General features: G+C 45.7%; 1 pseudogene; it reads right to left on the reverse strand.

The window, feature by feature from the left end:
* Positions 1–818: 818 nt before the first annotated feature.
* On the reverse strand, positions 819–1,624 carry LOC150063537 (ADP/ATP translocase 2 pseudogene; annotated as a pseudogene).
* Positions 1,625–11,330: the final 9,706 nt, after the last annotated feature.

The raw sequence follows: 11,330 nt of genomic DNA on the forward strand, positions 1-11,330 counted from the left end.
CCCCTGGGCCCAGCCAGTCTGCCAGGCACCAACACCTCCCCACCCCCCCACCAACCCAGATGGCCTGTCCTAACTAGTTATGCCCGGTACACTCACTTACAGCTTGAGGAAGAGGAAGAGCAGAGATTGAGCTCTGATTTACAGTTCCCACCCCCACCCTCAATTCTTTCTTCTTGCTTGCTGGCTTGCTTGCTTTCTTAAGGACACTTAGCATAAGGGCTAATTTATGAAGTCCCTAAAGATCTGAACTTTCCCAGAATTGGCTGGTGTTTCTAGTGGGTTAGAGTCTAATTGGAGTAGAGCAGAAGCTGAGCTGTGCTAGAGAGGAGAGAAGGGAGAGAAGCTATAAGTTTTATCAGGTCAGAATCCCCAAATGGCTTTCCTCCCCCCGGGTAAAGACACTCCAGTGTGGGTGTAAGGGAGAAAAGTGTGACGCGGAAAGGGCTGAGATTCAGAAGGGCAGGAAGATGGAGGGCCCTAGAGCTGTGGGGGAAGCCCCTCTCTATGCTAAATCTAGAAACTTGCTAGAAGTTTCTCTTCTTTTTTCTTTTCTTTCTTTCTTTCTTTCTTTCTTTCTTTCTTCTTTTAAAAATGTCTTTATTTCTTCAAATTTATCAGGAGTGACTAAAATAAAGAAATGTAAGTTGAGTCCCTTTATTATCATCATAGAAATAGCCTTAAGATAAAACTGGAGAGATGAATATTATTGCTTCCCATTTTTCAACCAGCAAATCACTGCCAATGATAAATAGCCCAGAATCTGTCCAAAAAAGCATTCAAGACTATACATTGCTAGTCAGAGATCCCTGGATGAAAACTTAGGTATACTTCTTGATTTCCTCATACAAAGCAAGCACAAAGGCTCCCCCACCACCCCATGTCCCTGAGAACATTGGACCACGCACACTTGAAAAAGGCCTTGCTTCCTTCATCACGTGAGCTCTTCCACCAGCAGGATAGGAAATCAAGCTGGCAATGGCCGTGACAGACTATGTGATCATCCAGCTGATGAAGATGTGAGTATTTGGGGATCTGGAAGCACTCCTTTTGTGGTGTCATAGATAAGAAAGTAGGCGGCCCAGTAGACAATACTACCCTGTGCAGACATATTGAAACCTTGGTACAGGTCTCTAAGCCCATCTGATTTGTAGATCTTTACCAGGCCTTGAATTCTCTTTCAGCTCCAGCTTTGCCTACATCAGCTGCTAGCCGGGTACGGGCAAAATCAAGAGGGTACACAAAACACAGGGAGGGGGCCCTGGCAGCCTTCTAGATGCCAGATACCTGCGAAGTAGAGCCAGCACGGGGTTTTCTTGTCTACACAACCCAGGAAGATCCATTTGCATTTATCTTTGAAGGTGAAGTTGAGAGCTTGGGTAGGGAAGTATCTGATGACATTGGCCAGGTTACCACACCAGAAAGACACAACTCCCTGTTCCTTCAGGACCCACACCTTGCCGTCTACAATGCCCTTGTAATGCTTATCTGAAGTGATTTGCTTGCAGGCATGTTGTACCTGTAGCAGGATCTACAGCGGGAACGGAGATACAGCAGTCTTGGAGATAGCAGCCACCACTCCACCTGCCAAGAAGTCCTTGGCAAAGGACATAATGGCATCAGTCATGGTGAAAGAAGAGAAGGCTAGCAAGTGCGAAGGGATGGGGAAAAGCAGAGAACCGGCAAGGACTCCCAGGCTCTCTCTTTCTTCCTTTCCTTCTTTCTTTTTTAATTGGTCATGGGGCTTGAACTCAGGGCCTTGGCACTGTCTCTAAGCTTTTATGCTCAAGGCTGGTGCTCTACCACTTTGAGCCATAATTCTACTTCCGGTTTTTAAGTGGCTAGTTGGAGATAAGAGTCTCACAAATTTTCCTGCCTGGGCTGGCTTCAAACCACAATTCTCAGATCTCAGCCTCCTGAATAGCTAGGATTATAGGCATGAGCCACCAGAACCTGGCACACTATTTCCAAGGTTGTTAGATCAATTCAACTTGGATCTACCCCATGTAGCTGTCATGATGGTTGACAATTGCCCCAGGGGTCAAATTTCTACATCAATATGGGTCAAAGCTAAATTCTACATGGATAAATAAATACATGAAAAATAAGAGAATTAAGACTATGGTTGCACACACATGTTCAGAAGGCCAAGGCAAGCTGGGTTACATTGTAAGACCTTCTCTCAGAAATGCATCTTTAAAAAAAAAAAAAAAAAAAACCAAGCTAGTCAGGTCCCAGCAGCTCATTCCTAGAATCCTAGCTACTTAAGAGGTTGGGATCTGGAGAAGTAAGGTTTGAAGCAAGCCCAGGCAGAAAAGTATGTGCGATTTCATTTCCAATTCATCAGCAGAAGGCTGGGACTGGAGGCATGACTCATATAGTAGAGCCATGAGCAAACCATGATATGGGGGTAGGGGGAGAGACAAAAATTAAAAGCATGGAAGTGGTCCTGTGGCTCTAGGAGTAGGGTGGTAGCTTTGAGCTGAAAAGCTCAGGGACAGTGCCCAGGTCCAGAGTTCAAGTCCCACAACCAAAAACAACAAAAGCAAACAAAATCCCCACCCCCTAAACAGGGCAACAATTTCGGCCAAAATCATTAACAGATTTGTAGATCAAATCAGGGGGACTGATCATGGAAACATTAATGCTGTCTTAGGATAGAATAGCTAGCTAGTGGAGGTCGCTCAGAATAAATGGCATAGCACTTGAAACATTAGGCCTCTGTCGTATCACCCTCTCGGGATGAAGTCAGCTCCTACGTCATAAGGCCATGAGGATAGACTTGTTTTGTGCAAGTATAGTGCCCAGAGCCTTATGCTTGCTAGGCAAGCATTCTACCATTGAGCCAAATCCTCATTTTTTACTGATTTGAAACAAGGTCTCAGCATGTAACCAGGCTGGCTATAATGTAAGATCATTCTAATATAATATGTAATTATTGTGGCTTAAATAATGGAAGAAAGTCTTCACATCCATCCTATCCTTTTTCATACAGCACTTACTTTAGAAATTTTCTAAATGGAAGTTTCTCCATCTCTCTGAAATATATGTACGTCAGTTCATAAGCTTTTCCCAGCAACCACACAGACCTTTTATTTAGGATCTTGGAAACCTTCCCTTTGAATTCAGTCATTAAGGAAAATAATAGTTCCCATCTCCTCTTTTGGTATAGGGAGAGAGGACCAAGGCTGGTTTAGGCTTCAAGTTGCAAAATTACCTCTTTATTATTGGTGTGTGTGTGTGTGTGTGTGTGTGTGTGTGTGTGTCCTAGCACTTAAACTCAGAGCCTGGGCGCTGTCCCTGAGCTTTCTGGCTCAAGGCTAGCACTCTACTACTTGAGCCACAGCTCCACTTCTGCTTTTTTTTTTTTCTTTAGCAGCTAATGGAGTCTTAAGGGCTTTCCTTCCCAAAATGGCTTTGAACTGTGATTCTCAGATGTCAGTCTCCTGATTAGTGAGGATCCTCCACTTTTAAAAACAATCGCAGGGCCTGGAGTTTAGCCTAGTGGTAGAGTGCTTGTTTAGCATGCACGAAGACCTGGGTTCGATTCCTCAGTACCACATACATAGAAAAAAGGCCAGAAATGGTGGCTCAAATGGTAGAGCTCTATCCTTGAGAATGCCCAAGGACAGTGCCCAGGTCCTGAGTTCAAGGCCCAGGACTGGCAAAAAAAAAATAAACTAAGAACAATTTCAACAGATGTAAGAATACTTCTTATCCTAAAGTGATGAGAAATTTTGGTGTTTTTTTTTCTTTCCTGGATGAAGACAGAAAGAACTGGCTGTGAAGCTTAGTGTAGCTTAGGGATAGTGCCTGGGCCCTGAGTTCAAGTCCTAGGACTGGCAAAGAAGAAGGAAAAGGAGGAGGAAGAATAGGAGGAGGAAGAGGAAGAGGAGGGAAGGAGGAAGGGAGAAGGGGAAGGGAGAGAGGGAGGGAGGCAGGGATGAAGAGAGGGATGGAGGGAGAAAAAAGAAACAATAACTCTATCCAGGCCTGGTGGTGCAGCAAGTGGTCCTGCCCTCAGACCCAGTTCCTCTGCTGCCTAGGGCTCTCATCCTGGCTTCTTCTCCACTCTGCACTGATTGTTAAACTTCATTTCTTTTCCCCTTTCAGCAGTTCATGTGTTCTCTGTACTCTGAGTTGGCTTGTCATCTATCCACCTTGAGGGAAAAGGTTTGCAGATTGAATTTTCTGTCTCCTAAGTTCCATTTGTCCCCACAGTAAGCCTCATTCATCTGGACTCCATTTGTGACATTTAAAACAAATCACTTCGCTAGGCAAAGACTAAAGTGTACTTTGCTCTTTTTCTATGAAGAGAGATTATGTCAAGTAAATTTGTCAGTGAATTTGCTGGAAGCATTGCATTGACTTGAGAGAAAAAGTGGATTCTTTTGTGAGCGTTTGGCATATTGGGTTGTGGAATGTTGATGGGTTTTTCCCCTTCATCCTCACTCCCCACAGCTTTGTGTGAACCCACAGAGACAGATCCATATTGCCCTGGGCTCTGTCCTGGTCAGGCTAGGACTGCTTGCCTGCCTGCTGTTGGGAGCCGAGTGCAGGGTCAGGCTGGCCCATGAATCTGCATCACTGAGTAAGATAACCCACAAAGAAATGAGCTGTCATGTATGAACGCCATGCCTAACTTTGAGCTATTGTGACTCACTTTCTGCTGAGACTTGATTACCACTGGGTAAACATGTGGACCTCCTCCGCCCTGCCCACCTTTGTGCTGATAGGCTCCTGCACCCTATATTAGCTGAATGTACTTCCTCAATAAACGAGTTCCTGCCTTGACGGGTCTCCCTGACGTGTCTGATTGTCCTCCGGAGAGGGAGGGCTGGATGCAGGCGGTCAGCTGGCCCTCTCCTTTCTCGGCTAGTCCTGGTCAGGGGTGTTCTCCCTATCCCTCCTGCGGGTAGGGAGGGGCCGAGGACTAAAAACCCAGACAGCCTGCTTGCAGAAGGGAAAGGACCAGAGAGGTGATTTGGTTTGCACTCTGGACTCTTACGTTTGCTCTCTTTCTCATTCTCTATGTGCTAATTCTGGAGCTTGAACTCAAAGCCCAGGCACTGTCCCTGAGTTTTTTGTGCTCAAGACTAGTGCTCTACCACTTGAGCTATAGCTCTACTGCCTGGATTCTCAATACATACTGTACTTTAGAGTAGTCAGAGGACTTAAAAGTCTTAATGCAAAACACTAATGCATAGGGTCATCTCCCAGAGTTCCTGCACTCTCAGGACAGCCTGTTTCTGATGTCCCACATGGGTCTAAGCAGAGTCATTGGGAGCCTCTGCCACCTCTGCAAGGGGCTCCCTATGAGTTCAGGGTCCCCAAGGCCTCGCCACCCAGCTGCTCATGATAACATCTGGGGAACTTCTAAAAGCACGAATGCCTGGATGACACAAAATGTGGGGAGGCTCTTATCTCCCAATTACCCACCAAAAACCTGGAAAGGAAGCTTTGGCTCAAGTGTAAAGTGCTAGCCTTGAACAAGAAAGCTCAAGGACAGTGTTTAGGCCCCAAGTTCAAACTCCAGGACCAATACACACACACACACACACACACACACACACACACACACACACACACACACACACACACACACACACCAGAATAGACAAGGACTCTGCCAACCTGCCCCCAAACAGATTGTGCTGAGAAGTTTAGATAAGTAAGACATACACTGCCTTTAACATGCCCTGAAGGATTGGTCTTGCAGTAGGTCTGAGCAGGCTGGCACTGCTGCATTTTAGAGGAGCAGTTTGAGGGATGGGACAGAAAATACCCTCCCCATGCCAAGGAGAAAAAGGATGTGAGACAGGCAGGAGTGAGGTCAAGGAGAGACCTCCAGATATTGTTAGAGGTGACATCACTGGCCACAGGGTTTGTGCAGCCTTGGGGAGCCCCAAGTACTTGTTGCCAGGCAGTGTGACATCAGTAGCGTGGACCTGGAGACTCAGGAGGGGAGTGTAGGGCTGAGAACTGGAGTGGAGTTTGCCATGTCAGCTCAATAAACATTTACCCGTCACAGGGCTTGGGATAGATGTGCAGAGATGAATGTGTACACTGCTGCCATCCAGTACCCAGCCAGCTCCAGAGGCAGTCAGGGCCTGGCAGTGTGGGCCCCCTGCAGCTCCCCTGAAGCGAAAGGCAGGCTTTGAGCTGGAAAGAGCCTGACCATTCTCGTTCCCTCTATGGAGTTATTCCACCTGGCTCCTGTAGTTCTTCTGATGCTCCAATGGCAGCTAAATGTCCTGGCTGCATATTGGCCAGTTTCAGTCTCTGCTACATCCTTGTCCTCATCCCTTCCTTCTTTCTTTCCTTTCTCTCTTTCTCTTTCCATTTTCATTCATTTCTTTTCCTCCTTCCCTCCTTCCCTCCCTCCCTTCCTTCCTTCCTTCCTCCCTTCCTTCCTTCCTTCTTTCCTTCCTTCATTTTCCTCTTTCCTCATTTTCTGGCAACACTGTGGTCTATTTTTTATACTTGTTGTTATTATTATTTCTGGTCGTGTGTGTGTGTGTGTGTGTGTGTGTGTGTGTGTGTCTGTGTCTGTGTCTGTGTGTATGTGTGTGTGTGTGTACGATGAATTCAAGACCTTAAACAACTAAGTTGTTTCAAAGCTAGTGCTCTACCACTTGGGCCACACCTCCACTTTCAGCTTTTGGAGTACTTAATTGGAAATAAGATTCTTATAGACTTTGGCTTGGATTGGCTTTTGAATCATGATCCTCAGCTCTCAGCTTCCTGAGTAGTTAGGATTCATTAGTTGTGAGCCACCAGCTCCTGGCTTTATTACTTGAGGCAAGGTCTTATGTAGCACTGTCTGACCTGGTACTCTCTATGTAACACAGACGGCCTCCAACTTGGGATTCTCCCATTTCTGCCTCCCAAGTGCTGGGATTACATTCATGCACCATGACACCAGCTCCAGCCACTTCATTTTAGCAGTGGAGGAATTTCCAAGGTGCTTGATGGTGTCCTTAGTCCCCAGACCCCTTCAGGTGGCTTGAATATGAGTTTACAGATCCTCCAGTGGAAAAGCCATCACCGGGCCGAGCACCCGGCAGCCTGCAGAAGGGGCATCCACACACTTTTAACTGGTTTTTGGAACTGATCCTAAGGAAATAAGCATGAATATTTGCAGAGATTTACCTACAGGATTATTCATGAGAGCCTTGTTTATGAGAGGAAAGAAAACCATTGAAAAATGCTCTACATTTTCAACCAGAGGGGTTGGTTAAATAATTTATGGCATATTTCCACAATGCAGGCATTATAAATAACACCATGGAAGAGTAATAAATGACATGAAAAGAGATTTACCCCAATTTCAAGATAATGGGTACTATATAATCCTATTTCTGGTAGGAAATAGAGAGACAAGGATGAAAGAAAAGTTAATGCATCAAAAAATATAAAACATTTACGATTTCAGGGGAGCAGAATTATAAGATATCTGAATTCTCTGGATGTTGCCCACCAAAAAAAAAAAATGCTCATTATTTGTATAACAGAATCAAAGATACTCCAGTTTCTTGTTGTTTTTAAGTGACACCTCCTAGGCACAGGGCAATGCCGGGTGAGTTTCTAGGGAGTACAGGCCTTGACCCAGGTCTCCTGAGGAATGCAGCAGCTTCTGGCTGCTGGGACCAGCTGTTCAGCCAAGCCCTAATTCACAGGGGGCCCTGCAGCCACCCTGCAGCTTATGCAACAGGAGCTGCAGAAGAAATGCATTTGGCAGCTTCAGCCCTGAGCAGACAAATCTTCTGACTCCTCAGCTCCATTACACACCATAATGGGACAAACTAGAACTGATGGTTGTGTAAAAGCAGGAAGGATGGAATATTTTTGGCCACTGAGTTCCACTAGGCTGAGCAGGGACAGTGGAATGCCTTCCCTGCTGATTGCTCGCACACACAGAGCAAAGGATGCCAATGCTTCCACCACTCCTACTCTGATAAATAATTAACACTCGCAGGGTATTTCACTTGTAATAATCCAAATTATTCTTCCAACACATGAGGTATTACTGTAATGCTTCTCTTACAAATGAGGCAAAGAGAGCATATGCAATTTACCTAAAGTCACACATTCATCAATGTTGGAGCCAGGATTCCATTCAGTGTGGTCCCAGGGCCAACTCTTGGAGATGCCATGCCACGCAGCCTTTCTGGCTAAGAATTGCTGTCATGGTGATGTTTCCATGGAGATTTGGGGGTTTTCCTAGAAGACTGAATTCCTCCAAGGTATGAACCAAGTCCTTCACATTTAGGGGACCACACAGGACCCAGTGTTGTGCTGATACACTCATTTAAACCCCAGGCACCTGGAACCCATCTTCTCTGCCAATGGCAGGGACTCTGCTTATCTGTGGACAATTGTGAGGCTGGAAAAGCCACGGGATGTGAGAGGTCTCTGTCTTCTGGAGGGCTCTAGGCTTCTTACTGCTTCCCCATGCATCTCTGCAAATGCCTATTTGGCCCTGGGTTTCAGGATCCAGGTCTACAAAGGATTATAGCCTACGTCCTTGTGCTTCTGTCAGAAAGGGCGAGTAGGTGAGAAAAAAAGCAAACAGCCCAGATGGTGAGCCTGCTTCTTCAGTCGGCTTCTTGTCTGTTATTCTTTCCTCAGGGTTTTTAGGCAGGATTCCAACCAAGGATGTAAGAGACTGTTACTAAGTCTGGGCCGCTCAGTGCCAATAGATGAACAGGGATAGCTCCACAGGAAGGACTAAACATAACTGTTCATGGCTTTGCTTCTCCACCTTTTCTAATTATCTACAATGAACATGATTATTTGGGCAAATTAAATAATGAGAGGAAGGGGAAATCACTATTCCTGCTTCCATTCTGGGGAGACTCACTTCCCCAACCTTGTGTGGGCTGCTGAGCTCCAGGGGGCCTCTATTTCATGTGGTTTCCTGGGAGCCCTATTTGATCTTCTCACCAGTGACTTCGCATCACCACCACCCCCTTCTTTCATCTCTCCACTGCATCTGAATCTGCTCAAACCTTGCAGATCACAGAGCCTTCCATGAGCTTCAGCCTGCTGGCTCCCACAACTCTGGCTTCATGTGGGTAGATGATGCCTGGACCCATAGCTCTCTTGTTGGTCCCTCACTTGAACTTTAACGCCCCCTCCATTTTTTTTTTGGCCAGTCCTGGGCTTGAGCTCAGGGCTTGAGCCCTGTACTTGGACTTTCTCAAGGCTAGAGCTCTACCACTTGAGCCTCAGTGCCACTTTCAACTTTTTTCTATGTATGTGGTACCAAGGAATGGAAGCCAGGTCTTCGTGCATGCTAGACAAGCACTCTACCACTAGGCCAAACTCCTGCCCCAACTTTAACCCCTTTAACTGTGACCAAATATCTGTTATCCAGCATCCTTAAGCAACCATGTTTGTCACAAGTCTCTTAAGCCCATTATTTCCTCATCCTTCCACATTCAGTCACCTTCTCAGGACTGTCCTCTTGGGTGGAAGTTGGGAAACTGATGGTGGTATGATTTCTTTTTGCTCCCAACTTGGTCATTCAACTAACAGTTGGTGTTCCCTTAAAATGACACTTGGATCTGAATCTGTTTTCTCTTATTATAATCAAATACCACAGTCTGGATAACTTATAAAGAATAAAGATTTATTCAGCTCATGTTTCTTTTCTTTTCTTGTCTATTTTTTCTGTTGAGGGGCTTGAACTCAGGGGCCTGAGTGCTGTCCCTGAGCTTTTTTTGCCCAAGGCTAACACTCGATCTCTTTAAGCCACAGCTCCACTTCCAGTTTTGTAGTTAATTGGAGATAAGAGTCTCACAAATTTTCCTTCACAGGCTGGGTTTGAACCTCAAACCTTAGATCTCAGCCTTCTGAGTAGCTAGGATTACAGGTGTGAGCCACCAGTGCCCAACATCAGCTCATGGTTGTAAGGTTTGGAGATCAAGGGGTCACATATGGAGAGGACCTTTTTGCTGTTATAAATTGTACAGTCCCAAGGCAACAGAGCATCACATATACAAGGGACCCATATAGGACATTGAGTTAAACTAGCTCTGGTAACAGCCTCAATACCCCCTACCACTAGATAATACATCAACCTCTTCATCAACTCATGAGTGGATTGATTTACTCAAACCAGAGCCTTCATGGCCACCTAATTTTCTCTTAAATGTCCCACTTAATCCTATCTTTAGTACCTTACAGCCCATCCATCATTCTTGAGCCACTGCTGAGACCTAGGACTGCATCATACTTGCTTGTATATTCCAGGATCTAACACAGTGCCCAGTGTGCAAGGAAACTTCCCTGGGAGCTTCTTGACTCAGCCTCTGAAGAAATAAACACATAGGTGGCTAATTCTTTATCATGTACCACTTTGATTTTAGCTTTCTCCTCTTGATTTTCTTCCTATAGTTCTCTACCAGTTGACACTTCCAAAGTGGTGACTTGGCCATGGGAATCCGCTCTGATGCCTTTAATGGCTACCACTGGCTTTTCAGACTTGAGCACCTCAGTATCTTCTTCATAAAGAATCTTTGCTGTCTTTCTCTGAGGCCCCCTTCTGCTGGCCTGACCCTAGAGATCCTCTCAGGACCATTGTCTATTTACCCTTTGTGCTTTTCTTTTGCCAGTCTGGGGCTTGTGCTTAGGCCTGAGCACTGTCCTTGAACTTTCTCAAGGCTAGAGCTCTACCATTTGAACCTCAGCACCACTTCCAGCTTTTTTCTATGTATGTGGTACTTAGGAATCGAACCCGGGTCTTCATGCATGCTAGGCAAGCACTCAACCACTAGGCCAAACCCCCAGCCCCACTTTGTGCTTTTTCACTCAACAACTCAGCCTCTGGTGCTGACTCTATTGGCACATCTTTTCCTGATGCAATGGGTATTCTCTTGTGTGATGAACTCATTCCTAACCTTTTCACGCCTCCCCCTAGCACTGCTGTTGGGTCGTCTCTTTGCATGGTGACTCTAGGCTTCCTCATATGCCTTGTCTTGGTCAGTGAGAAATAACAAGCATGATTAACACATGAAAAGAGATTGTCGCTGGTAATTTCCCCTCTTTTGCTGCTCTTAGGAATCCAGCAACTGTCACCTACTTACCCTCATCATCTCAGCTGACAGCCAGCCAATCACCCATCAGTCATAGGAGTAAAGTCGAACTTGTGACCCATACAACTATGAGCTGAATAAATGGTTGTTGCTTCAAGTATGGAGGTTGGTGCATGATATAGCTCATGACTCTATAAATTGTTTGCTCATGGAAAGAAGATGCACCATGAAGACCACCTTTAAAACTTCCCAGGTCCAGCTATAGATGTCTTGATAGAGATAGAAAACATTCAC

Source organism: Megascapheus bottae, chromosome 5, assembly GCF_031878675.1.
Source record: "Megascapheus bottae isolate mThoBot1 chromosome 5, mThoBot2.hap1, whole genome shotgun sequence".
Taxonomy (NCBI): Eukaryota; Metazoa; Chordata; class Mammalia; order Rodentia; family Geomyidae; genus Megascapheus; species Megascapheus bottae.